We start from the raw sequence: 8,678 nt of genomic DNA on the forward strand, positions 1-8,678 counted from the left end.
TGCTTCATACGGTGGCATTCCAATACTGGCGTGATAACTGTTATTATACGAAAATTCTACTAGAGGTAGATGTTCATCCCAACTGCCTTCAAAATCGATCGCACAAACTCGTAGCATGTCTTCAATCGTTTGAATTGTCCTTTCGCTTTGACCGTCGGTTTGCGGATTATAGGCTATACTCATGTTCAACTTCGTTCCTAGACATTCTTGGAATTGTCTCCACAATCTTGAATTGAAACGAGCATCTCGATCCGATACAATTGATACTGGTACTCCATGACGCATCACAATTTCTTTAAGATATAAGTGCACTAACTTGTCCAGTGAAAATCTTTCGTTAATCGGAAGAAAATGTGCTGATTTCGTCAATCGATCAACAATAACCCAAATTGCATCGTGATTTGCTTTCATCCTTGGAAGTCCCACTACAAAATCCATCGCTAGATGTTCCCATTTCCATTCTGGAATGTCTAACGGTTGCAATAACCCACTCAGACGTTGATGTTCCGCTTTAACTCGCTGGCATGTGTAGCATTTACTCACCCATTCTGCTATTTCCTTCTTCATATTCGGCCACCAAAAGTTTTCCTTCAAATCGCGATACATTTTTGTGCTTCCTGGATGAATGGAATACTTCGAATTGTGCGCATTTCGCATAATTTCTTCTTTTAATTCTGCCACATTAGGGATCCAGATTCTCGACGCAAAGCATAAAATTCCTTCATTATCTTTCTGAGTTGTGATCTCTTCTCCCATTAAGTCGTCGTCTTGACTCATCACTTCATCTTGACAACGGCGAATCTTTTCTAGCAACCCTGGTTGGAAAGTCATAGCGTAGATAGTTCCTGCAGATTCATTGGGAATACGAATCTCGATTTCTAATTTGTCGAATTCCTTGACCAATTCTTCGCATGAAGTTAACCGATTCAATCTTTCCTTTCTGCTCAACGCATCCGCTACAAAATTTGCTTTTCCTGGATAATAACTGATTGTAATATCATAATCTTTAATCAATTCCAGCCATCGACGTTGTCGCATGTTCAGTTCCTTTTGCGTGAAGATATACTTCAGACTTTTATGATCCGTGTAGATTTCGCATTTTTCACCATACAGATAATGTCTCCAAAGCTTCAATGCAAATACGATTGCTGCCAATTCCAAATCATGCGTAGGATATTTCTGCTCATGAGGTTTAAGTTGTCTCGAAGCATATGCGATGACGTTACCGTGTTGCATCAACACACATCCTAGCCCGCGATACGAAGCATCACTGTATATGACGAAATTTCCTTGCTCGTCTGGCAGTATTAATACTGGTGCGGTCACCAACCGATTTTTCAACTCTTGAAAACTTTCTTCACACTTACCATCCCATTCAAACTTTTCACTTTTTCGAGTTAACTTGGTCAGCGGTACTGCTATCTTCGCAAAGTCTTTGACATATCTTCGATAATATCCTGCCAATCCTAAGAAACTTCGAACTTCTGTCGGCGTCTTTGGACTTTCCCAATTTAACACAACTTCAATCTTTGCTGGATCAACTTGAATGCCTTCTCTACTGATGATATGCCCTAGAAACTGTAGTGCTGTCGACCAAAATTTGCATTTTGAGAATTTTGCATAAAGGTGCTCCTTTCGTAATATCTCCAATGTCGTTCTTAAATGCGCTGCATGTTCTTCTTCCGTCTTTGAGTAGATCAAGATGTCATCAATAAATACAATGATAAACTTATCCACATACTTCTTGAATACTCGATTCATCAAATCCATAAACACTGCAGGTGCATTCGTCAATCCAAAAGCCATCACAAGAAATTCATAGTGTTCGTACTTCGTTCTGAACGCTGTCTTTGGAATATCTTCGGCCTTGATCTTTAACTGCTGATAGCCTGATCGTAAGTCAATTTTCGAAAACCATGCTGCTCCTTTTAGTTGATCAAATAAATCATCGATGCGAGGTAAAGGATATTTATTCTTGATAGTTAACTTGTTCAGCTCACGATAATCAATACACAGTCGCATACTACCATCCTTCTTTTTCACGAACAATATTAGTGTGCCCCATGGGGATACACTTGGCCTTATGATTCCTTTGTCGAGAAGTTCTTGCAACTGCTTTGCTAATTCCCTCATTTCAATAGGTGCCATTCGATATGGAGCTTTCGAAATTGGTTCAGTCCCTGGCGTCAAGTCAATAGTGAACTCGATTTCTCGATCCGGTGGAAGTCCTGGAAGTTCGTTTGGAAAAATATCAAGAAACTCACAAACTACAGGAATATCTTCAATCTTCGGATTACCCTTTTCAGTATCCCGTACATAGGATAAGTAAGCTTGACATCCTTGGCATAGCAATCTTCTTGTCTGCATTATTGTTAAGAATTTCTGCTTTTGCTTCTCACCTTTAAATATTACCATTTCATTTTCTTCAGTTTGCAATTTCACTTTCTTATTCGCACAATCAATCTGAGCATTATTACTAGATAGCCAATCCATTCCTAGAATAACATCAAACTCCCCTAGCCTAAAAGGTATCAAATCAACTGAAAAATGACATCTCCCTATCTCAATATCACAACTCGGGCATACTCGATCTACTGCAACCTGATCATCATTTGCTAATTTTATGACTAACACTTCATCTAACCACTGAACCTCACAATCTATCTTAGAGATAAAATCTTCAGAAATAAAAGATCTAGTAGCTCCTGAATCAATCAATACTAGAGCATTTACGGAATTTACAGGGAGTGTACCTGCAACCATATTCGGATTCTGTACCGCTTCCTTCATTGACATGTTGAAAGTCCTTGCTCTGGGCTGATTTTGTTGTGGTAGTGGAGGTGGAGGTAATGCTAAAACTCCTGCAATACTATCGGCCATTGCAACTCCTCTGCAGTCTCTGGCAATATGCCCTTTTCTCCCACATTGGAAACAAGTAACTTCTGCTTTTCCCATCGGACATTCTCCAGAATAGTGTCCCCTTTGCTTGCACTTGAAACACGTGACATTTGGCTTGTTGCAATTTCTCGTATGCTTTTTACCACACGTTCTGCAATCAGGTATAGGCGGTCGAATAAACCTTTGCTGAGTTGGGGTAGGAAGTCGATTACCCATTCTCTGGTTGTTTTGTTCTGGTCTCCTAAAGTTTACTTTTCCCCGAGCTTGAAATCCCGGCCTTTTGTTGAAACGATTCTGAAAATTTCCTGGTCCTTTCTCTTTCTGAGCTGCTTCAGTTTCACCTTCAATAATCATAGCCTTCTGAACAACAGCCGTATAAGTTGTCAGTTCAAACACAACTACTCTGCTACGAATCCATGGTTTCAGTCCTTGCTGGAATCTCTTGGCCCGCTTCTCATCCGTATCCACTTGCTCTGGAATAAATCTAGCCAATTCAGTGAACTTGGTATCGTAATCCGCCACTGATAAGTTGTCTTGCTTCAGCTCCAGGAACATGATCTCCATCTGGTTCTTCATAAAGCGAGGAAAATATTTCTCCAAGAAAAGATCAGTGAATCTATCCCAGGTCACCACACCTTCTCCTTCCAAAGCTTTCTTCGATTCCCACCAGTAATTGGCTTCATCTTTTAGAAAGTACCTAGCAAAATCCGTCTTCTGTTCTTCCTCAACTTTCACCAACGAAAAAGCATTTTTTATCTCTTTCAGCCAAGCTCTCGCCTTTGTAGGATACGTGGAACCCATAAATTCCGGAGGCTTTACCGACTGAAATTGCTTGAAAGTGACCGTAGGTGCTGCTGGTGGTACTTGATGTCCTGGATGAGCGGTTTGCTGTAATATCTGTTGCTGGAACTGCTGCTGTTGCTGCTGCATTTGTTGTTGCATCATCAACATCTGCTGTTGCATGAGATTAAACATCTGATCTATCTGGTTATTATTGTTTTGGCCCTCGGTGTTTCCATTTGATGAGTCGGGTTATGCTTTTCTTTTAGGTGCCATCTTTCTGGTAAATAAACAATGGGTCTTCTTTAATAACAGTATATTAAACAGGTATTAAAACAGTTGATTTGGGAAAATAAAACAGCTTATTAAATAGCTAAATAAATAAAACAGTATGATGTGTAAATAAAAATATTTTTTTTAAATACTTTAAAATCTTTTTAAAAACATAAGGGTACAACATGATCGTAAATAAAACAACATTTGTAAATATGCAATGGTAATGAAATAAATGTAAATGCTTAAATGACTGAAAATAAAATAAAGAAAACGTGCAAAAGACCATCTCATATATATAGATAGAACACCAGCTGCAGGTGTCAGTGCTTGATACAAAAACCTATGATATATCAGTCATACTGCTACTACTATCAGTCAAAGTCAGTAGCTACGCTCATATAAACTAGTCATACAATACTATGCTGCCTCTATCTACAAAATGTACATGATACAACACTCCTCTATCTGCTAGTCTCAAAATCCTGGTGGCATGTGGTTCAACTCCTCCTGCAACGCCTCTAGCACTTCCTCGGTAAGTCCCAATGCTCTACGATATATTGTCTCCGCACTAAGATCCTGCTGTCTCAAATCCATAAGCTGCTGAGAACTAATCCGGTGAATCTGATGTAGCCTCTCTCTCAGTATATAATCTGATCGTAATGCTCTGACAGGACCGTCTGCCTGCGTCTCATACAATCCAAGGATCTCTCTGCACTGGTTCTGCCATCGAATCCTCTCCTCTCTCTCCGCCTGAAAGCGCTGATAAGTCACTGTATGATGCTCACGAAGATCCGTGCTAGAACCTCGAGAAGGTAACGGCCCATCTACCACTATCTCAACCATGAACTCTGGCTGAGGAAACTGATAAAATCCAGGATCAGGGGCATAAATGGCTAATGGGGCAGGGAATAAGACAGGCTGCTCCATAGGTGCATACACTGGCGGCTCTGCCTCTGACTCCATCTGTGGCATCTCTGGAATCTCAACTGGTGGCATAGGAATCTGGGGCTCTAGATCCTCCCACTGCGGAAGATCAACCATGTCAGGAATATCGAACATCGGAAACTCTAGTGGTGGAAAATCTGGTATCTCTAGCTCAAAATATGGAAAATAATCTGCAAAACCTGGTACCTCTGGGGGAGGTCGTATCTCTGGTACTGGTCCAGGTGGCAATGGTGGAGGTGGTGGCAATGGAGGAAAGATCTGCTCTGACACTGGAGCTAATACCGGTGCAACAACTGGATCTGTCTCGGTCCGCTCCGTAGACGATCATAAAGAAGCCATCTAATATACATAACAATAATAATACAAAAACAATCAAATCACAATCTTAAAACTCATAACTTATAATCACATAAACAGATAATCCTAACACTCTTACTTTTATCCTATCTCATTTTCCTATCTTATCTTAACCCTAACGTTCTTGTTTTCAAAGGTCAATCCTAAGCTCTGATGCCAACTATAACACCCTCCAAATCCGGGGTATAGATTTGGGGCATTATTAACAACAACTACAACTAAACCTGCACAAGCGGAATATAAATATAATTATTACCCCGAACTAATACTACTCAGGATCTTTTAAGGGTTGAGTTGAAAACAAGAATCACATACTACACTTTATTACAAACCCAAATAAAAAAAACCTGTCTCAAGAACTCTTTTTGTTACAAAACTTTATTCTATCTACAATCTCACCACACAACTTTTATTCAAACTACACAAGACTTTTATTCAACCCAACATTACTACTTATCCTGTTACACCTGATTTGGCAATTCAAAGCTCTCTTCGGGAATGGGAAGGAACACTCTTGATATAAGAGGGTCCCGCTGCTTGACTCGCTTCTTGACTATGCGGGTCCTGATGGGTTTCATTCTCTACCTTAACTGTAAAACAATAGGAATAACAATAAAAGGGGATGAGCCAAAATTGCTCAACAAGCCTGCAACAATATATATAGTATAAAGAGAGAGAAATAAGTGAACCAATAAGCTGCTGGTTGGAACAACCATCTGAATCTGTATAGGATAGTAATTTGCCAATGCTGGCGAGTACCAAATGAACAAGACTGGAAACAAGAACCAACATATGCACTATAACCCGCTGATCAGTCAGGATATAGTGCGGAGCTATACCCAACTGCATAGACCCAACCAACATAAAGAGTACTCAGGCAACTATGGCCTATTAAATAATGGTCTGGGTAAAACCCAGCCCGTATAGTAACCATCCAGTCCAAGGTATAGCATCCGGAACAATCAAAATGCTTTTGATATATCCCAACACCAGGATATACCAGAGTATATGTAACAAGGGTAAAAAGGATTGAAATATGAATAGGGAATTCAATAAATTGGGAGAAATCAAGAATCGAAATGAAATTGAAACAAGCATTAATAAATGGGTAACAGTGTATAGGAACAATGATTATCAAAGGTAACTGATATGATAAAAGGAAATATAATTCACTATTCTGAATTTAGAATAGGGGAAAAACTTGCCTTGCGCGTACTTAACCAGATTCAACTCACCGCCTTTTGTCCCTAGCTTGCTCTGCCTTGCTAACACTGAACCAATCATGGAAAGATAGTCATTTAGATAACTTACTATATACGTGTATCTTGAATTGATATCACGCAACCTTATCAATCTACCCATGCGTTTCTATCTGACTCGCATATATACACATATATTTATATAGCACATAGGTTTACATAATCACGTAAAGCACCTAGCACATAAAGCATATAATCAATTTTTAGACTTATAATTATTTTTAGAATCGATTCTAGACTCATACCTGCATTAACTAGCCCTATCTGATTTTATTATAATTTTTCGGGATTTATTCGACTCAATTATACCCCTATTAGGACCTATGAACTATTAATTATCACCAAACCACTCTCTTTCGGAAGAAATTATAACTTACAACTATTTTTATTGGATGTGTCTCATTTTTCTGAGTCTAGGGGTCTTCGTTTCGCTCAAATCGGACTAACGGTTGAATTATTATGAAATAAACAAGATTTAATTAATTAATAATTAATTATAAATAATTAATTATAATTAAACAATCCTTAATTATATTTTTTAAATAATTATTTAATAATTATTGTATTTTAAAATAATTAATCCCTAATTATTAGGAATTATTACTATTTATTACAAATTATTATTACTTATTCTATCAGATCGATTATTTACAAATAATCAATCAATCTAATTAACTGATACGCTATTTATCGAATAACTACGAATTACTCGAATTATAAACCAACTTAACGATTAATCACTCGTATAACTACGAGCTACTGGCAATTCTCGTATAATTATCGAACTATTATATTATTATTGAAACTCATACGATTCGTTAATCAATTAGTTACCGATATTTAATTATACGATATAAATAATTACCGCAATATTATTCGAATAACTATCGCTCGAATTCTAATTAGTGAATCACTATTCGCATTATTAACTAATTATTAGATTATTAATCATATCACTTAATTATTTCTAATTCTTATTTATTAATTAATTACCTAATTATTAATTAATTACCCAATTATTAATTAATTAGATAATTAATAAATAATTAGATAAATAATTAAATAATTAATTAAATAATTAAATTCAAAATTATAATTTAATAAAATAATTTAAAAATTAATAATACTAATTTTCAGAATTCAAAACTAATTTTTAATTAATTTTTAGAATTATTTTAAACTAATTTTAAGATATTAAAATATAAATAAATAATTAATTAACTAAAAACACAAAAACAGAACATAGTTTGGGTTTTTAGGATAGAACCCGGGTCGTTTCCGGGTTGCAAACCGGGTCGTCCCCAACCCAATCGGGTCGGGAAGAACAGACCGGCCGCTGCCCAGATTCCGGCCCGGCGGGGATTTTCTGGCGAGACGAAAAACACGGCCAAGCGTCATGCTTTGAGTTCGATCCTTCCCCGTTCTTGTTCCACAGCAATCTCACGTCGTCCCCCTTCCTTTCCCCTTCATTCTCGTCGACCACCATCCCAGGAAACCAAGAACAGCCGCCGTTGACAGCGTTTTCCGGCGAGCTCAAACCCGGAACCAACCTCGACGAAACCGGTGCCAATCGACTCACAAAACGACGATATATACATCTATACTAACAGAATCATCAAACAAACAACCAAAAAACGAAACCCGAATTCAAGAAATTAATCCGAAAATTACGAAACACAAATTAATACCTCGGTTGATGATTTTGACGTGATAATCTGATTGAACAGGCTTTGGGCTTCAAATCGGTTACTCACACTTCAATTTCTGTCACCGGAATCACGATCAAATCGGCTTTGATCCGCAAGAACACTCAAGAACCCTAATTCCTTTTTCTGAATTTTCTTTTTATTTTCTGATTTTTAATTATAATTAACTGAAAAATTTAATAGTAATTCAGGTATTTATATTTATGAAAATAATACCCCTAAGTAAAATTAAGGGTCTAATTACACTCCTAATAAAAAATATTTGGCCCCAATTTTTATAATTTTTGGGTATTAATATTGAATTTTTAAATATCCAATAAATACTAAATAAATGCTAAAAATTCCCAAAAATTGTGAATATTACAAAAATACAAAGAAAAATGATATATGATAATTTCATGATCATATAAAAATAAAAATGTAATTTTTGTGGGGTTTTTGGTACCCGAAGGGGTCT

Source organism: Apium graveolens, chromosome 2, assembly GCF_009905375.1.
Source record: "Apium graveolens cultivar Ventura chromosome 2, ASM990537v1, whole genome shotgun sequence".
NCBI classification, from domain to species: domain Eukaryota; kingdom Viridiplantae; phylum Streptophyta; class Magnoliopsida; order Apiales; family Apiaceae; genus Apium; species Apium graveolens.